This window comes from Lycorma delicatula, chromosome 12 (genome assembly GCF_047948215.1).
Source record: "Lycorma delicatula isolate Av1 chromosome 12, ASM4794821v1, whole genome shotgun sequence".
Lineage (NCBI taxonomy): Eukaryota > Metazoa > Arthropoda > Insecta > Hemiptera > Fulgoridae > Lycorma > Lycorma delicatula.
In genome coordinates this window covers 40,852,998-40,872,473 of record NC_134466.1, presented here as the reverse complement: position 1 = coordinate 40,872,473, position 19,476 = coordinate 40,852,998, and the positions used below count along the sequence as shown (strand labels likewise).

The 19,476-nt window shown below is 30.7% G+C and overlaps 1 protein-coding gene and 1 long non-coding RNA gene across 3 annotated transcripts in view; one reads left to right on the top strand and one right to left on the bottom strand.

Annotated features, from left to right (window-relative positions):
* LOC142332966 (uncharacterized) overlaps positions 1–19,476 on the bottom strand; it is a 233,063-nt gene that overhangs the window by 32,592 nt on the left and 180,995 nt on the right. The gene's annotated exons all lie outside the window — the stretch shown is intronic.
* The window catches only part of LOC142332967 (uncharacterized), a 211,714-nt gene continuing 204,475 nt past the window's right edge, over positions 12,238–19,476 (top strand). For both annotated transcript variants that reach the window (XR_012758458.1, XR_012758459.1), the window contains exon 1: positions 12,238–12,354. This is a non-coding gene — a long non-coding RNA (uncharacterized LOC142332967). The remainder of the gene's footprint in view (positions 12,355–19,476) is intronic.

Here is a 19,476-nt window from a genome sequence, read left to right as displayed (position 1 = left end):
GTAAGTTTAGAAATATAAAAGTACGAGTAGTGTGAACAGCCAATTTCTCCTTGAACTTCAAAATGCATATAAAATTTTCAAAATATATTAAAGATGACTTTGATCATAAAAAAAACTAGTTGGTGGAATTTTTTGTCATCTTTTCTATTAGCAATAAAATTTAAAATTCTATGAATAAAAACCAAAAAAAGAGATGTACTTACACTTTTAATGAAAACATATTGCCTATTTACAAAAGAAATACTCGTTATTAATTATTATTATTATATAAAAATATGTAAATAAAGTACAATACATAAATTTTATATGTAACTAGCCAGTCAGGGCTCGTTTCATTTGCTCTTCCAACTGAACCAAAAGGTCCATCCCCTGAAAAATAACAATTAATAAAAACTATCAATGTATTGAAATTTCTTCTCAGCAATAGTTTGGTCTATACAGGATTCAAAACTTTGAGTTATGTGAATTACGCGGGTTTCAGAATAGTTGGCTACCATCTTAAAAATAAGAGTTATAGCTGGTTACCCATCCTTCATACGGGTAAAAAAGTATTTTGCATGGTTCTTAATGTTACCGTACATTTATGTTACAAAAACCATAAGAAGGTGACCTTTGTTTCTCATTTTTAATCTTTTTGTTTTTGTTTTTTTTTATTTTATGTTTTTTAGTCAAATAACTGGAGGCAGTTGCAGAAAGTCACGATGCACACACAGTAACAGTAGCAGTGGCCGTGTTGGTTGAGCCACCATGTGTACACTGTCTTATTTTTAAAACTACTTTTCTTGATAACAGAAAGAGATTTCTAATAAGACAAATTGAGACCTTTTTTTGTAGAAGATTTAATTTCAATTACTAAAATTCGATTTGACCATCAGTTTGACCATTGTAAAGTTGAATATCGTCAAGGAACATAATCCAGTTGTTAACTGCAAGCCATTAAAATGGGTACCATCTTGAAATAGTAAAATATTTTGTAACAGCAATAGTCCTATGTTCTTTTCAGATATAAAAACTATGTTCATGCAAAATTTCAGCTTAGTTAGACGAATAGTTTTGCGTAGAAGAGTAACAGACTCACAGAAACCACTAGATTTTTATTTGCATAACATATTATGAATACAACAATTTTCTTATTATTATATAAAAATTCTACAAAATAAAAATACTATCTGTTAATATTTATGGATAAAATTATATAATTTTTTTTTTTATGTGAAAATTTTGAATGTATTCTAATGAGGGATTGGCTACAAAAAAGTATTTCCACCAGAATATGAAATAATAAATAAAATAACATCATAAGTTCACACACCCTACCTGTGAGTCATGTGATCATCTCTCCCTTCCCTTCCTTGCTTCGACCACCAGTTGTCTGTTTAGGTTGTCGGTGAGGCTGTTTTTTCGCGGCCCACTCTGAATTGTAATATTGTTTGATAATATTGATTTGTTATTTCATATAATAGGAATATTTGTTATGGAACAAGAGTGGGTGATAATGAAAACCTATCAAAACAGCTACAAAATTATTGATTTTTCATTAATTTAGTTCTGCAAAGTGATATAAATAATCTCATTGAATTGGCTCACCATAACCAATGAACTTCCAAAAGGTCAAGGTCATTTTTCTTAAAATATAACCTCTCTTTTAATATAAGAATACAGAATACTTTCCTAAATTCAGTTTAGTCCTAATGGTTATAGATGTTAGGCTATATTCTGTTAGGTTCTAAGTTTTACATTTCAAAGTGAAATCTGTAGAGATAAAGGTGTAATCATATGGATTTCTAGACTTTTCTATTATCTGCAAATGCATTTTACTGTTCAAATCTCTCATTAGGAGTCATTTAGAGTATAATAACACCATCTGGAACATTGAACATTCATACACTGAAGTACTTATTGAGAATATACTTCCAAACTGGTTTTATTTTAAATTTAACATCTTTATAAACTTAGTCAAGCCAGTAATCTTCAACTGATTGGTTTAAATCTTATTTAAAAAGAAGAATAACATATTCTAAACTACTATTTTTTTAACAGAAATCTTAATAAACTTTTTTAGTATTTTTTGTTTGATCTTTGCCAACCAGTTAAAACACTAAGAAATCATAGAATCATTGTGATTCCCATCGCTTCAAGACTCATCTTGGTACAAAGATCCACCTTGTATCTGAATAGTACCAAAAAGATTTTACTTTTGGTATGAGAATAAAAGTATTTCAAGTCAGAACTTAAACTTTTATTTAGGAATAATTAATTTATTATTTTCATGCCAATTGAACATATTTGTTAATTTAGTTCTTAAAATCCTACCCAAATGATTCTCTTTTAGTGATTTAGTTTTGGAATTACATTCTCCAACAACATGTTCATTATATTAAGGCCTATTAGCTATTCTAATGCCATGAAATTTTCCCCACCTAAGTTGCTAACTTTGCTTAAAAAATAAAAATATAATTTGATTGCAATATCATTGAAATACTGTTGGAAAAAATTTTCCAACAGTATTTTTTTTTTTTTGAAGAAAATTCATAAATGTTTTATGGTAGTAAAATCTTTGACTGGTTGAAAATTTAATTTCTTTTCAATTTTCAGGTTTAAAATCTTAATTGGTTAAAAAAAGTAGGAAATTCTCAATCTGTTTTGTATTTATTTAATTTTTTATAGTGCTGTATTACATTTTTCACTAAATGATTAAATTTTATTAATGACTAATTTTTTTAAAAATTTATAAATCAACTTCCAATTTCCTCTGTCGCTCCACATCATTTAAATGAGAATTTTTTTAAAATTTATGTAGACAACTTAGAAATTTATTTTTCATTCCTATTTTTATTTTGCATCACTGAACTATTATATTTTTTATAATATCTGGCCTGATGTCATTGTGTTATTTAAAGTGTTTTTTTTCTTTTTTTTGCAAGTGTTCAATAAAAGTAGTTGGAAGACTTAAAAATATACAATCCTGCATTTTTTTATATTGTTTCTCTGCATTTCTTTCTATATTTATCAAGATTTCTTGATTTTTCTTATGATTATTATCATTTTTTGTACCATTTTTTCAGTTTTCCTCAGTTTAAATAAAATTAAAAAAAGGTAACAGACAATAATCAATGTAAAAAATAAAAAGAATAATTTTAAAAAAATTTATCATTGTGAAATATCCTTGAAATTAAGAAGTAACCTGATGGTACAGTTGATATTTTTAGATTGATCCCAACCCTTTCAATATATAAAAAAAGAATTTAAATAATATTAATTTTTATATTTTACAGTAGTATTTTTTTGTTTGTTTGGTTGATGAATTAATTCACCTCAAAAGCTTGTATGTGGGAATGTGAAAATGGAAATTTATAATGTATGAAAAATACATATGAAACATTTTATCTTTGTTTATTTACTTTTAAAAAATTGTTTTAACTTATTAACCTCATGCCTGGATTTGCAGGATGGGAACAGTTTTCAAACTTTATCATAGAAAAGGATAATATTTACAATAATAATACTTAATTTTTTACTGTTATAACATTGATTTGAAAGTTTTTTATGATATTGAAACGTTTAATAAAAAATGGAGTTTTTACCATATTATTTAAAACATCTCCTGTCTGGGATTTGAATCTTAAATCTTCCAGATGAAAGATCAAAACACTACTACTACTCCATCACAGAGATCAGTGAGTGGATATCATATAGAAATGTTATCTACCAGATAATAGGTGTCACTAGATCATTGTAATATATGGCATATAATGTTTTTATTTTAATTTATTTAACTGAAAGGTTATTATAATAATAATAATCTCAGACAGTAAAGTGTTAATAAATATAGTATCAGACAGTTTGACAGTTTTTAACCCAGTAGTGACTTTTATTTCTGGCACAAGTTCATCTAACTGTTATTTATTTATTTTTATTTTGTTAGTGTTTGCTCCCTACTGTTTGCCTCTAATTTCTTTTTTTACACCTTTTAATGACAAGATGTTCATTCCCCTCTTGTATGTTTCCTCCTCATCACTGCTTTCATAGTTATTTACTGCGAAGAATTTACATTGTACCTCATAATATGTGTAGTCTCTCTCTCTCTCCCCTCTTTCTGGATGTGTGTGTGTGTTTTTGTGGAAAGTAGAGTGTGATTAATTAACTTTAAATATTTTAACGTTTAAATATAACACACATTCCAATGTTAACATTTTATATATATATATATATATGTATTTTTTTTCCCATTTATTTTTGTATAGTACATATTTTAGTAATGAGTTAAATGGTATAGACTTGACAGTTTAATAAATCTGTTCTGTTGATAGAATTATTGTTCATTATATATTCTTATGTTTTTTTTGTGTTATTTTTCTTCTTTAAATACTTTTTTTGATTAATGAGGTATTTATATTAAACATTTTGTTTTTTGTAAGATATTTCTATCTTGTATATGTTTTGTTTAATTAATTTATTTTTAATAAAATATTATGTTATCTTATAATTTATTATTTTTCAGGAACGGAATTATTTATTTAATCTCTTGTATATAAATAAGACTTATTTATATAAACTTATATCTGTCATTTTAAGAAAATGACATAATTCTTTTTTATAACCATTATTTAATTTTTATGTACGTTTTTAAAAAAGTTTCTCATTTACAAAATAGATTTTTATACAAGATAAAATATTATAATTGGATCAAAGTTCCTTTTTAAGATTTTGATGGATATTAATATATTAACGTACCTGTTTACCAGTGGAATTTGATTGTTTCTAAACACTGAATCACTTCTGATAAATATTTTATAAATTTTATATGCCCTGTTACTGATTTATGTCTATTTACTCTATCGTTTTTGTACCCTCATTTTAATTTATTTTTCTTCTCAAATAAATTTTCCCTTCTGAAGCATTTCAGTTTGTATATAGAGAAAAAATTAGTGAATTCTATTTATTGTGTTAGACATATTTATTTTATGCATTTTATTTCAATTAATTGTTCTAAATATACAATGCTGATGTCTGTAGTGGATTGGTAGCATCTTGACTTTTTATTTAGAGTTTCTGAGTTTGAATCCGTCAGGCATGGGATTTTTACTGCAGTACAAAATTTCCATTTCATATCCTTACAAGCTTCAAGCTTATTTGGTGAATCAATAAAATAATTATATACATATTTATATTTTTTTCTTTTTCATCTGTTAAGAAGATTCTGCCACAGATTTCTTTCCTCTCCTATTCTTCTTAAGACCTCTTCATTTTGAATTCTATTACTTACTTAATTTCTAACATCTCCTGTACCACCACTTAATGTTTAAAATACTGCTGCTTAATTCTACTTAATGTAATAGAGATGTGTGGTCTCTATTACGTTTCTGTTCCTTTCTGTTTTTCCAAATGTCCATTTTTTATTACCTTACACTTCACCCAAATATTTTCAAAAATCTTGTTCTAATTCTTAAACCTGAATTTTAAAATAGCAGATTTCTTTATTTCCTGCATGAAAGCCTGTTTTTTGTATCTGTGCTGGTGCGCTTTTGATGTCTGTTTTACTTTATTCAAGATTTGGAATTTTATTACTTTTTTTTCAGCTCCCCTGGGTTGATCCTGCAGTCAAGCATGTGGAATAACTCAACCCAGAGTTCTTCAATTCAGGCCTTCCTACCCACCAGCAGTATGTCCGCCATGGCAGAACGGCCCACCGGTTCTGGGTTTTTTCTTTTCTTCATATGCCTCCCTCTAATTGACAAAGCAGGGGTTAATCCAGGCCCGGCTATGCCATTCCCAGGGTCCCCACCCTACCAGCTGGGACTTGGTCTTGATTAATTGTTTTGCCTACCGCAAGCTTTGGGATGGGAGGTTTGTGCCTGGCTATGCCGTTTCCAGTTCCCGATCCATCATCACAACTTGGTTTTGATTTTTTTTTGCAATTTTATTACCTATCAAAAAACTTCTAGTTCTGGTATTTTTTTTTTTTTTTGATTATTTTTGTTTCAGTTTTATTTCATTTCTAACTTAATTTCTCCCTTAGCAATAAGTCCATTCCATTCAGTATTTTTTTTAATTCAGTTATGATTTCTAGTAAAGAACATGTCAGCAGAAAATCGTAATATTTTTATTTCTTTACCTTGGATGATTTTTCCATCTGAAAATTGTTTTTCCATTTACTATATTCCTTCTTCCATGTACAAGTTAAAATGCAAAAATAAAAATGACGTTATCTTATTCATTTATTCATTCTGAATGTTATCTCTCACTCAACTGGATCTTCATTACCTCCTGCAAATCAGTTTGGACTGTTCAATTTCACTATTGCTGCTTTATCTCATGGTCATAGCCATAAACTCATGATTATTTATCAGAAATTTGGGTTCTTTTAGCTTAGTGCAAACTAACACGATAGTGTTTTTATTCAATGTTGGTTAGATATGGAACAAATTTTATGGCAGTGTACCACACATTGAGCTCCTTTAAAAGAATTGACTGACATTCATTATATTGTAAGCATACAGTCCAACAAATATGATTCTTCTCTTTCAGTTTTGCGGGATGGCTGCACCGTTTTGATACATTTTGAGCCATGCTTTTAGTTAAAGAACAATCAGAATGTTTGTCATCATTAGTTAATTGTTAACTGTTTTTAAAATGCTTGTAGCAGCCATGTATTTGGATTTCACAAAGGGGTGACCATATTCCTAGAGAAGCATTTCCGAAGCCATATTGCCATATTTGATGCAAATTCATTACTTTTTAACGTCATTTCATTTCTCCATTGAAAAATAAAAAATTGTTGTTGAATATAGTTCCCCTAAATTTGAATCAGATTTTTCTTATAATTTTGAACTTTTTTTTTTATTTTATAGCCTAAATATTTATTTTATAACAAATTTGTTTTGTGTTTTGGAATTTGATCGAGATCTTCAGTAAAATGTGGATTTATTTTATGACATGAAAATAGACTTACCAGGTTTTTTTTATAAATAATAATAAACCATACCTGATTGAAATTACATACTGCTTATAATGTAGCAGAACTAAAAAACCGTTGGTACAAGAATACTAGAACTATTTAAGAACAATGAGAAAAGAATAGTTGTTAAGCAATGCATAAAACTTATTCATAGAAATTTCTTCTGTTTTGTATAGGCATAAATTCAGTTGATTAAAATGTATACATAAGCAGGCTACAGGTTATTTTATAAGGATTTGAATACTAGATTGTGGATACCGGTGTTCTTTGGTGGTTGGGTTTCAATTAACCACACATTTCAGGAATGGTCGACCTGAGACTGTACAAGAGTACACTTCATTAACAATCATACACACCATCCTCATTTATCCTGTGCGGTATACCTTACACTGTTCTGGAGGCTAAGCAGAAAAAGAAGAAGAAAGAAGATTATTTGAATAAAAATTTCAGATAATGATAAGAAATTTAATAAGAATACGGTATTGGAAAAGGAGAAGAAATAAAATAGATCCATCATGGATATTTACTATAATTATGAATTAAGCTATTAAGAGTATAAATACTGAATTCATGTCATATCATATTTTAAAAATTGAAAAGTTTTTAAAAATCAGTTATTGTATACTTGCATCTGGGCTATCTTTGATCTATGTCAATTTCTTCAGAGACTGCCACTATAAATACTTAACATTTTGATGCTATTGATTGTATTTGATTAATGTTAACACTAGACAAAATTCTAACACACTAACAAAATTCACAAAACATTACTTTCATTATCAAATACATAGACAGAAAATCTATCACAACTGACATACTTGAATAAAACTTTTTTAAATTATACCATACAATATCAAAACTTGCAACTCTCAGAATCATGCTAAAGATCTTGCAACATTCCACAAAAAAACTATCAGACTAAACAACAAAAAAATATTTAACTGAAGCAACTGCGTATAACAGAAAACTGATGATAACCTTTAGAAAAAAGACGAAAAAACAACAGATTTATAACAATGCATATTAATAAAAATACTGAAAAAATAGAACACAAATTAAAAAAAAAGTAGGCTAAAGCATCGCAATATAAAATCACAAATTATTTGACAAAAATTCAGACAAAAGATTCAAAAATTTTAATTTATATGGGATATATAATCTTAAATGTTCTGACTGTAGCAAATTACAGAGGATTCAAATTTTCATAATAATACAAAGAATACAAAATGGATAAAAGCACTTCACTCTGTAAAAGAATCTACATTCACAAACCACTTCATCATTCACATCACTTGTGCATAAATATCATCTAAATGAAAATCTTACATATCAACTATAAAACAATAAACTTAGTTCATTTTAGCAGCTCAAAGTACATAAACACATAAAAACAATATAATATACTAAATTAATAAATGCCAAAAAATTGCATTCAGTCCTTAAGACACATTAGAAACAAGAAACATTTTTCAAAACGTGATTCAAACATCACATTTCATCAAGTACATCACAACTCCAAGTGCCAGTCTCTGAAGAAGTTTACAACTATTTCTTTTAAATAAAATATATTGTAGTTAATTTTTAAAAACTTTTCAAGATTTATTTAGCTTGTAACTTGTCAGTAAATATATAATGTGATTAACACAATTCAAAGCTACAAGACTCAATTTTTAAGATGTTTCTAAGCTCATACTATAGATCTTGATAAAGTACTTATTTGTGTGAGTGTATGAATATGTGTATGTTTGTATGTAGATCTTTTATGCATTTAAGTTTTAGTCTTTGATAGAAGAGACAGAAATAATACATATATTAAAGATACTCAATACATTTAGTATTCCATTGCTGTATTGAATCTTTCCTTTCAACACTTCCACACCACCCATGAAATTTGTGCGTTATATGAAGTACTCGTGTTATGTAAATTGTAACCTTTGAAACACACGTTAACAAGTTACTTCAATGTAAACGCATTTATGCATAGTAATTATTATGTACGTTATTTGGGTGATGTTACAGCAACTATTAAGTACGGGAGATCTTTTGTTAAACTTCTGCAATGTGAATATTCAGTAATTTGAAATTTTCAATTACTGGAATTTATAGTATGATCTCTACATCATTTTCCCATCAAGTAATTAGGATATCACTTAAATTTTACGTAGACTTCTTTTTTTAATTGTTGTTTTTTTACAAAATCTATGTACTCAGGTTACCGAATTGAAAACAAAAATCTTAGTTTGATGATTCTTGAAATTGCACAGAAAATTATGTATATTAATGGACATCACTTCCCGCTAAAATACAACATGAAGGAATTTTTGCCATTACAAACGATATGACTCTTTGAATGACAATGTAATATCTTGGTGACATTTTTACAGAGTGTGATCATTTATGAATGCTACTCATTCTTGTACTGTCTACAGAATAAACTACAGTTCAACCAGAACTGTAATTTGTAATTAAGCAATTATATACAGGTAAGATGTTATTGTTATACATGAAACACTAATGTTCTTTTTTATTTGACTGGTGGATTAATTCACCACAGAAGCTTATTTTGAAGAAGCTTGTGCGTGGGAATATTAAAATTTTTAGAATATGAAAAATATCATGCTTGATCGGGATTCAAACCCAGGAACTTCGAATGAATAGTCGAGATGCTACCACTCCACCATGAAGATCGGCTCTTTAGTTTATTTATTTAACATATTAATATGTTATGTTTAAAGTTATTAATATGGTGTTTAACCATTTCTATTATTTATTTTGTAATTAATAGTAAATTTTTGACGCTGTTCTGATAAAGGTTGTTTTACAGTTTCCCTTGATTCTTCCAAGCAAGTATTGAGACAATTTTCTTTTTATCCTTGGAGTAATACTTACCCATTCCTGTCTGTTTTTATATATTCATCAGAATAAAATATTTATTTTTTCACCCGGGGACTTTCCAGTCTGGTGACTGTACAGAAAGGAGAGTTTATCGGGTAAATTCACCTCTTCAACTAATTAATAATTTTTTTGTGGGCATTACTTTATTTAAATTGACAATACTGAAGTGAAATTTTTGAATAAAATTTTTATACATAATACATTCCGAGGTGCACTAATGCTGGAACGCCGTTCCGGTACTATTTTTTGGGAGAAATAAAAATTGGACGTTCTAATGGCTTGTAATAACAACCGGATAGTGGCGGCTCAGGTATAGGCACTGTGGAACTGCAGAACTCCCTATTTTACTTGATATTATCGATAACATTTAATATGAGTCCTTTTTTCCTCTAATTCTTTCTTTATACTTGTACAATATATAATCTTTAAGCTTAATGTCAGTATCCATCCCCCAGTTTATGAAAAAGATTTTCATAAAAAAAATTCCAGCGGCGTGGTATTTGGCTGTTGTGCGCATGCGCATGTAGAAAGCTGCACGCGAGGAAGAGAGCACTGTCGCTCCCGCAGTGCGACCCTGGCGTGTTGGTGGAAGGTAGTTTTTTTTACTCCGTGTGTATGGAACATTCCTTGTTCGTTCCCTTTTCTAGTTTAGTCGGGTAAGGAATATGAAAGCGGTTTAGTTGTTTTTTCACTAGTGGTAAGAATATGGCGGAAAACAATGGCTCTTTAATTGCCAAATCTATCCAAAAACACGCTGGAAGGGCGGAAGAAGGTAATTAGTAAAAACTAATTATGTATTTGTTTCTGTGTACATAAAAATTTAAATTAAGCACCATCAGACTGTAGTGTTTTTAAGCGGACATTTTATTAACTAATGATTCTAAAAAATATCTGTATTAACATTTTATTATTTATTCGGTTAAACCGTGTACCATATTCTTGACTGTGATTAACTGTTATGAGTAACAGAAAATTGACTAAACAAATGTTTGATTTCTTGAAAAGTAAAAAAATTAAAGGCAAATGGTTCACACAAGTCGACCTAAAAGAATTGAAGAAATTATTAGCGAAAGAATATTAAAAAATGAAAATAAAAGGTTCCAAAAAGCGTCAAAATGCAAGAACAATTGAACTGAACTTTCTGAAGAACGAAAGAAAGAGATATCAGAAAGAATAAAGAGGTACTAGGCAGTTAGGAAAACGGAAAAAACGAACCAACCGCAAATAGATAAATGATCTAACGTGTTCCAAGCTGAACAATTCGGGGAAGGGAGGAGAAAGGGTTTTTATAGATCTCAATTTCTGACAGTTCATTATTTAGTAATCTTTTTTTAAAGAATTTTTTGTATTTTTTATAAAGTAATTTCTAAACTTAAAATTGTATTTTAATTTTAATATATTTTCCTTATAAAGCAAGACAATTATTGACAAAAAAAAAACAATTTTTAGCACTGTCGATAAGTTAAAAAAAGGAATTTATTTAAAAAAAATAAAATTATTGATAAAATAAATCTAAGTGTCCTTGTCTGAGACCTAACATTCTATCTTGCATGCGAAATTTCGATTTGATATTTTGTAATTGTCTAAATAAATATCTACCATCGAGTGCGAAAGCTAATATTAAAAAAGTGGAGTAATTTGAATTTGATTGTAAACGGCTTTTTCCAGTCACATTACAGTAACTGGTAGTTTGTGGTCGTGACTCACGATATTGTGAAAGAATTGTTTAGGAAAGGACTTATTTATATTTTCAAAGGGTTATATTCAATTTAATGGAGATTTTATATTTTCTTCCAATCCTTAAACCTGAGACGTTTAAAATGAGAAATTATCCGTTGTTGTACGATATGTTCAACTACCGTAATTTTGAATTTAATAATGAAATCCTTATGTTGTTATAAAATTAGGTGCGATAAAACCAGAAGATCAAATATAGTATTATATTACTTTACGTTGAAGCAATATTTAATGTACGGATTATACAATACTATACAGTAGTAATCAATAATGTTATAATACTAGGCCAGATGTGGAATGCAGGTTACTGGATAACTTAAACCAATTAGTAATCACACATACGCGTGCATTTATGTTTAACACGCATAAATAAAAGGTAATTAAAAATAATGAAATTTGCTCTTCCGGACTGTCAGAACAAGCAAAGGTTTTAATAAAAAATTTCGCATATTTAATCTTACGGTACCATGTGTCAAATCTTACAGTTATTTATTGGACTTTTTAAAACGGTTATCTTATTTCGTTCCTTGATTCAAATAAATTGTGTTTTAGATAACAAAAATAACAGTATTAAGTCTCTGTTATGTGCTGCCATCTTGTGATGATTTATGAAATATTACATTACCCAATGCTCACTTCGGTTGTTCATAGTCTCATCGTTTTTGTGTTTACATTCTTAATCTTTATAAAGTGATATTTCTTTTTTTGTTTTTAGTGAAGTGTGTTTATTTCTTATTTGTGTGAATTTTCTTGTTTTAAATGAGGTAAATAGATAGTGTTTAATCTTTTATTAATTCAATTTTTATTTAATGGAAGTATGTATAATTTTAGTATGTTTTTATACTTTGTTTTCGTTTGAATTCTAAGATATCTTTATAAAAGTGTTTACTTTCGTAGCTATGTAGCTATATTTAATTATACAATTTACTACAAAAGAGAAATTATGCTAATCGGATAACATTTTTCATGTCGAGGGTTTTGTAGTTCTTGACGTTCATAACCTCTTTTTAATAAAAAAAAAAAATTTCTTGAAAAATTCGTAAAGAATACTTGTAAACCCTACTGTAAGTATGTATGCTGGTCTATTTTTGCTTGATTTCTTCTAGCTAGATGGACCGATTTGGATGAAATTTGATATGAGAGGTACTGTTTAATTTTAGTCAGAATCGATAAAGGTAGCACGGAATTGGTTAGAACTTTGTCGGTAAGAGTCTTTTTTTTCTTCTTGTAAATCCCTGGACTACCTTTAGGTATTGCTTCAGAGGATAAGATGAATGATTTGTAGCTTGCGTGAAAATGCCATGCCTAACCGGGATTCGAACCCAGCACCTCCGGATGAAAGGCGGTAAGAGTCTTTTTTTCCTTTTTAGCTTCCGGTAATTACCGTTCAGATAATGCTTCAGAGGATGATATGTATGAGTGTAAATGAAGTGTAGTCTTGTACAGTCTCAGTTCGACCGTTCCTGAGATGTGTGGTTAATTGAAACCCAACCACCAAAGAACACCGGTATCCACGATCTAGTATTCAGATCCGTGTAAAAATAACTGACTTTACTAGACTTGAACTCTGGAACTCTCGATTTCCAAATCAGCTGATTTGGGAAGACGCGTTCACCACTAGACCAATCCGGTGGGTTAAAAATGGCGAAATCAACGAATGACGTTTACAGTTCTAAACATGATCTAACCTAACAGTGAAATGAAAATGGGAAAAAAATAAAATAAGCGTGAAAACATTACATTTCAGTTCAGTTAGATTTATAATAAACAATACTTTCAAAAAATACCTTGAATTTTGTTGGATAACTTTCCATTTGATTTGAATTTTTTTCCATTTGATGAACCGCGGGACTCGAAAATGTCATCATTCATTTTTTAATGTACCTTTACGAATTTCGTCGCTAGATAGCAGTAATTTAGTACTAGGTAGCATACAAAAACTTGATATGCAAAAGAAAATATACTACAGTTTGTTTTATTAGTAAATGCTGTTATGTAAATGAAAGTACTGAAGATGAAACATTTTTTTAAAATTCCTATAATTTCTTTCTTTAAAAAAAAAATTATTAAAAACGGAATAAATAAATTCGATTGGTAAAATCGAATTTAACGATAAAAATCGAGGGTTACACTTAAAAAGTAATAAGTGCAATATTACATCACGGATATTAGATTCGTGAAAGTCATACTACTTTTAATAAAAAAGAGAAATATGTGGTATGAAGTGAATGATATGACTATCAAAAAAAAAAAAAATCGGCTGTGAAATTCAATTTATTTGTTCTAGAAAGGCAATAAATTTTAATAATAAATCCTAAGATAACAGTAATTCATAAAAAAATAAAATAAAGAATAATTTAACAAAACGCAGTGATATCCAGAAAAATACAATGAAATTGTAAACCGTACGGTAAGAGTCTCGCAGATATTTCTTCTCAAACCCACCGGGTTGGTCTAGTGGTGAACGCGTCTTCCCAATTCAGCTGATTTGGAAGTCGAGAGTTCCAGCGTTCAACTCTTAGTAAAGCCAGTCATTTTTACACGAATTTGAATACTAGATCGTGGATATCGGTGTTCTTTGGTGGTTGGGTTTCAATTAATCACACATCTCAGGAACGGTCGAACTGAGAATGTACAAGACTACACTTCATTTACACTCATACATATCATCCCCATTCATTCTCTAAAGTATTATCTGAACGGTAGTTACCGGAGGCTAAACAGGAAAAAGAAAAGAAAAAGATATTTTTTCTCAAAAAACAAAAATTTCTGTAATATAAATAAAACTGTTTTTAACAAAACGATACTGTTATCAAAAAAGGTAAGACACTGTATATGTACACTACATCCGTCTTCAGAAATCCGTGTGTACAAATATATATTTATTACGACTCAATCTGTTATGTTTAAAACACGTGCTTAATCACTTAATTGCATTGAACGACTGATTGAATTAGACACTACACGCATGTACGTGCAAACTGATCCACCTTTTTTTTTTCTTTTTCTTGTTTAGGCTCCGATAATTACCGTATAGATATTGCTTCAGAGGATGATATGTATGAGTGTAAATGAAGTGTAGTCTTGTACAGTATCAGTTCGACCGTTCCTGAGATGTGTGGTTAATTGAAACCCAACTACCAAAAAACACCGGTTTCCACGATGTAGTATTGAAATCCGTATAAAAGTAACTGATTTTACTAGGACTTGAACTCTGGAACTCTCGATTTCACCACTAGACCAACGGGGTGGGTTCGAACACTTGAACTATGCCTTTGTAAAGACACTTCGTGGTGACTAATTGAAATGTGTGGGATAATAGAGATATTTTTAATAATGGGTCAATAGAGATAATTTGAATAGTTATATATATGTATATATTTAAGGTTTGTCAGTTTGTTTGTTCTCGTACGCACGAGCCAACACAACCGACCGATTGCTTTCAAATTTGCAGGATACATTCTTGTTATCCCATAGAAAGTTTTAAGTCATAGACCGTAGCTCCTAGCTCCCTTGAAGGTTAAGATATTAAAAATATTCATTATTTCTTCATTCCCAAGGAAGGTGAAGTTGTGAAGTAAAGATATTCATTAAAGAAGAAAAATATTAATCCGTTATTTCATTATTATATTTCTGCCACCATGGCAACAGAAATAAGTTATGAATTTTCATCGTTAAAAGGTAGTGTACTTAAGTTACCTTAGTTAATTATTATTTTCTCTTTTTTTATTTATTTTCTTTTTCATGTTTCTATTAAGGCTGAATACTTTAATTTTTATTTATCACTATTATTCTCACAACCGTGAGGATAACGAACAATGCGAGGAATCCAGCGGTTGGAGCCGTGGGCAGACGGGAATAGCGACCGAAGCGCCGGACCTCCTGGCAACACGAGAATGGCGAGCTTGCGGCCCTGGGGTAGGCTCCGAGGAGCCCCTGAGCTGGCTCCGAGGATTCCCTTAGCTGGCTCCTAGGATCTTCTGAGCCCCGAAAATGCAGATCCTGGCTAAACGGACTAGTTTTATATATACTTTAAATAGTATAATCATCTGTAAAACAATGTTCGAGTACGGTAAAAAAAAAAAGTCATTTGTTAGTATACCTGCCCGGCAACCTTATTAACCATAGTAAAAAAAAAGTGTTAACAATTATTTTAATATTTCTATTTCACTGTGAAGGTTGTTTTTCTATTTAAAGAATTTATTTTCATGGCTACTTAAGGCGATAGTTATTTTCATGGATAGATAATTGTTTCCACCCACTTGCATTTGGTAACTAGCTGTACTCACTTCACCATTGAGTTTGTTATGTATGTGGATTTTAGACGATCCCATAAAGGTTGAATACTACTCGTATCTTTACTCTGTTAAAGTCTTGGTTATAAAAAAGTAAATAGATTCCACACAGACATAAAAGTTGTAATCTGGCAATGATGCCGTCCTCCTTTCATATTTATTTCAAAATGTAATATACCAAATAAAAAAAATTGTAGTAAAATATATTGTCCATCGTAATTATGCTTTTATATTTAATTTATAACACTAATTTCGTAAATAAGATAATTTAAGAGCGTTTCGAATCTCTTTTAGGTTTAGTTTCGAATTATAAGAAAAGTAAGAAGGCCATAATTTAACATTTTTGATAGCTCTTATATAAAATACTGTATTTTAGTCAATCTTGGAGTATTTTATGTATTTATGGATCAGTCAAAGTAAAGATTTAGTGAACAGAACTTAAAAAAAATAATTCTTTTATAGAATAGTTTATTAAAAAACTTAAGTTTAAAATTTTATTTAAAACTTTAAATTTTAATTAAGTTTTAAAACTTTATTTAAAAGTAAATAACAGAAAATGTTTTTATAGGCAGTCACACATTATTTTTCCGTTTAGGCATTTTAGTACAATTTTTTGTTGTTATCAGATCAGGTAAAGGGATCTCGGATCGATCAACGGCTTTCAACCTCTTCGCATAATATAAAATATATAGTTACACTACAGGTTTAGTTCGGAGCAATAAGGTTCTGACCTATAGCTTTATAATCCAAAATAAAGAAGGTTCAAGGATAGGAAAAAATCGTAGTAATGAAAAAAGATTATCTAACCATACACACAGTACGAGACATAATCTCACTTAAAGGATTGGTCAAGCATCACTCAGTAGATACGTAATTCATCCATATTCCCTCGGGAGATCGGGCTTTTTTTTACCCTGGATTGAATGCATCCAGAAACACCTACCAAAAAATAATCCAATTTTCCCTTAACTTTTACTGCTTCTAAAGGGAAGCTATGTCAGTAAATCGTTTATTTATTGCTCTAGTTTAAAATAATTCCTTATCTAAACCTAAAACTTGAAGATTTTCCCTGTCCGTTTACATCGACAGATTGTTCATCTTTTTTACATATCATCAGATTTTACAGCTACTACCTGTAACAGCATCAGAAAAGCACGGTAATGGAAATTAAACTAAGCCCTCCCTTAAAATACTTTATCAAGATCAAAGGTTTTTATACAAGTTGTAACTTTTGAACTATCGAAGGAAGATGAACGTGTTAGATATTAACCAACGATTTTACGTTTATTATCTTAAATACAACTTACAATAAAAATTGCTTTTCTTCCGAAGATTATTCGGAAGGAAGTTACCCAGGATAACTTCCTTTAATCGGGTATTATTCTCGAAAAAATGTAGAATTCCTCAAGAAACATCATTCTTCAACCTTGGAATTATGTATTATGTACAGCTCATTTAGCTGTGTTTTAAACCTTTTCGTCAGACAATTCTGGAAGTTTCACGTATATTTAAAGTGTTTAATAAGAAAAGTCTTAAAAATGTCTACCCAAAACCGTAGTTTATCCTTATATTATAGTTCTTAAATGTTTAGGAAGTCTGATGATTTATGTAATTTACATGGAGATTTTTTAGATATTTGAAATAATTGCATTTTTTAGGCTTTTATTTTAATTTATTAATTCCACCTTAAGTTTCAGTTTTTTTACATTATTTCCGAAGTAATATTTTACCCAAATATTTCAAGTTTTACATATTTGAAATCTGAGCATGAAGAAGAGATTAGAAATTAAATGGACAAACATAATGAAAAGTGAACAAATTGTAATAAATGAGGAATAATTTTTAGCAATTTTAAAAGAATTTCAATTTTTTTCATACTTTAATATACCATAATAGTTATGCTTAGGATCAGAGAAACACAGAACTAAATGTAGGAAATTAGTTTTTTGGACAGTGGGTGACCCGTGCAAGGTCGAAGTCCGCGCTGAGTAATCTGTACTCTAGACCAGTGTTTCTCAACCTTTTTTTTATGGCGGTCCGGCAGACCCTCAGCTTAGATTTTTTGACGAGCAAAAAAATACTTATAAATCATATCTTTATTTTCTCAAGGGTGCAGACAAATTATCGTACAGTCGTAACCCCCATATTAAGTATAAAGGCTGTGTAATCAGCCGAGTTAGAGTTCATAAATACCTAGGTATTTTGTTTGATGAGTTGCTTTTTAGCAACCACATTAAGCAAGTAGCGGCGGACGCTGTCTCAGCGATTGCTCTGAAAGACTATGAATTGTCGGGCCGTCAAATGTACATGGTGTACCGAGGTGTCTTTGAAAGCATGATTTCTTACATGGCGCCCGTTTGGGCGCATAGGTTGGATATGAATAAAGCACTGCTTCAAAATTTAAGAAGTGCCCAGCACAGAGCCTTAATTGTATGCACTAGTGTTTTTAAAACAAACTCCTACGAGGCTACCACCGTATTGGGAAAGGCTCTCCCAATTGAATTAGAGCAACCGTGTGGAAATTGCGAAGAGGTCGGAAGGCCGAGGTATTTGTGGGATGCGGTTTCGAGCCGGGCCAGCACCGGAGCGGAACGGCGATCACAATGCACCGGATCTAAATTTCGTTCAGTTGCCTGTCTCCTAGCTCGGTAGAAGCTGCAGAACCTCGCGATGGATGCATGGCAGCTGGAATGGCACACCACGACTAAGGGAAGATCCTTGTATGAATTTATACAGGATATGGGAGGAAGGTCTCAAGCTCGTTTTTAAGGGCAACGGGTGCCCAGGTGCTCACCGACCATATTAATTTAAACCAATATCTGTTTCGGTTCCGCCCGGCCAGTTGATGAGCTGTGCGTCTGTGGGGAGGTGCAGTAAAATGGAACACCTGATGTTTGACTGCCCTCCTCTTGGGGGAGGGGGGGTGGCAGAGACCGGGCCACCCTGGTACTTAGAGGTCAAGGGGAAAACTGGTCACCCACAAGCGGCGAGTCAGTGTGGCGAGAGCCGTATTGTCGGACCGTGTGGGAGTTCCTTGATGCGGTTGCTTTATTCAACCGACATCAGTAGTTTACCTGACGGGAAAAGACTCCTACCGCACTGCTGTGCGAAGCTAACCTAGAGATATATATGGCTGACCACCAGCCAATTAAGGCTCCAAGCGCTGAAAATGGTGGACAGGTATTTGCTGGCAATTAGCGACTTAGGCGTGCTAGCGAATTACTGTCTAAACGAAATGAATTTTAATTTATGGATGTTATATATATTTTTAGTAGTTGACGGGGTGCGCCTACCCATGTTAGCAAATATATGACTAGTGAGTGGTTGGGACACGTAAGCCGGTGGGGTACGGCGCCGCACTTAGTCCGCTCAGACTGTTAGGTAAGCTCTAGGAGCTATTTAGGGTACTGGTCGCTAAACTGTTTCGAGGCTCAGTAGCCGTTTGTAGTACAGACAGTTGGTCGTATGATTTAGGGCGACAGAATAGGGTGGTGGCGGGAAAAATGCCAAGCAAACCAATATTTTGTTAGTAATAAATTTTCATATAAGTAATATTAATTAATATTATTTCTTTTTATAAACAACGAAATA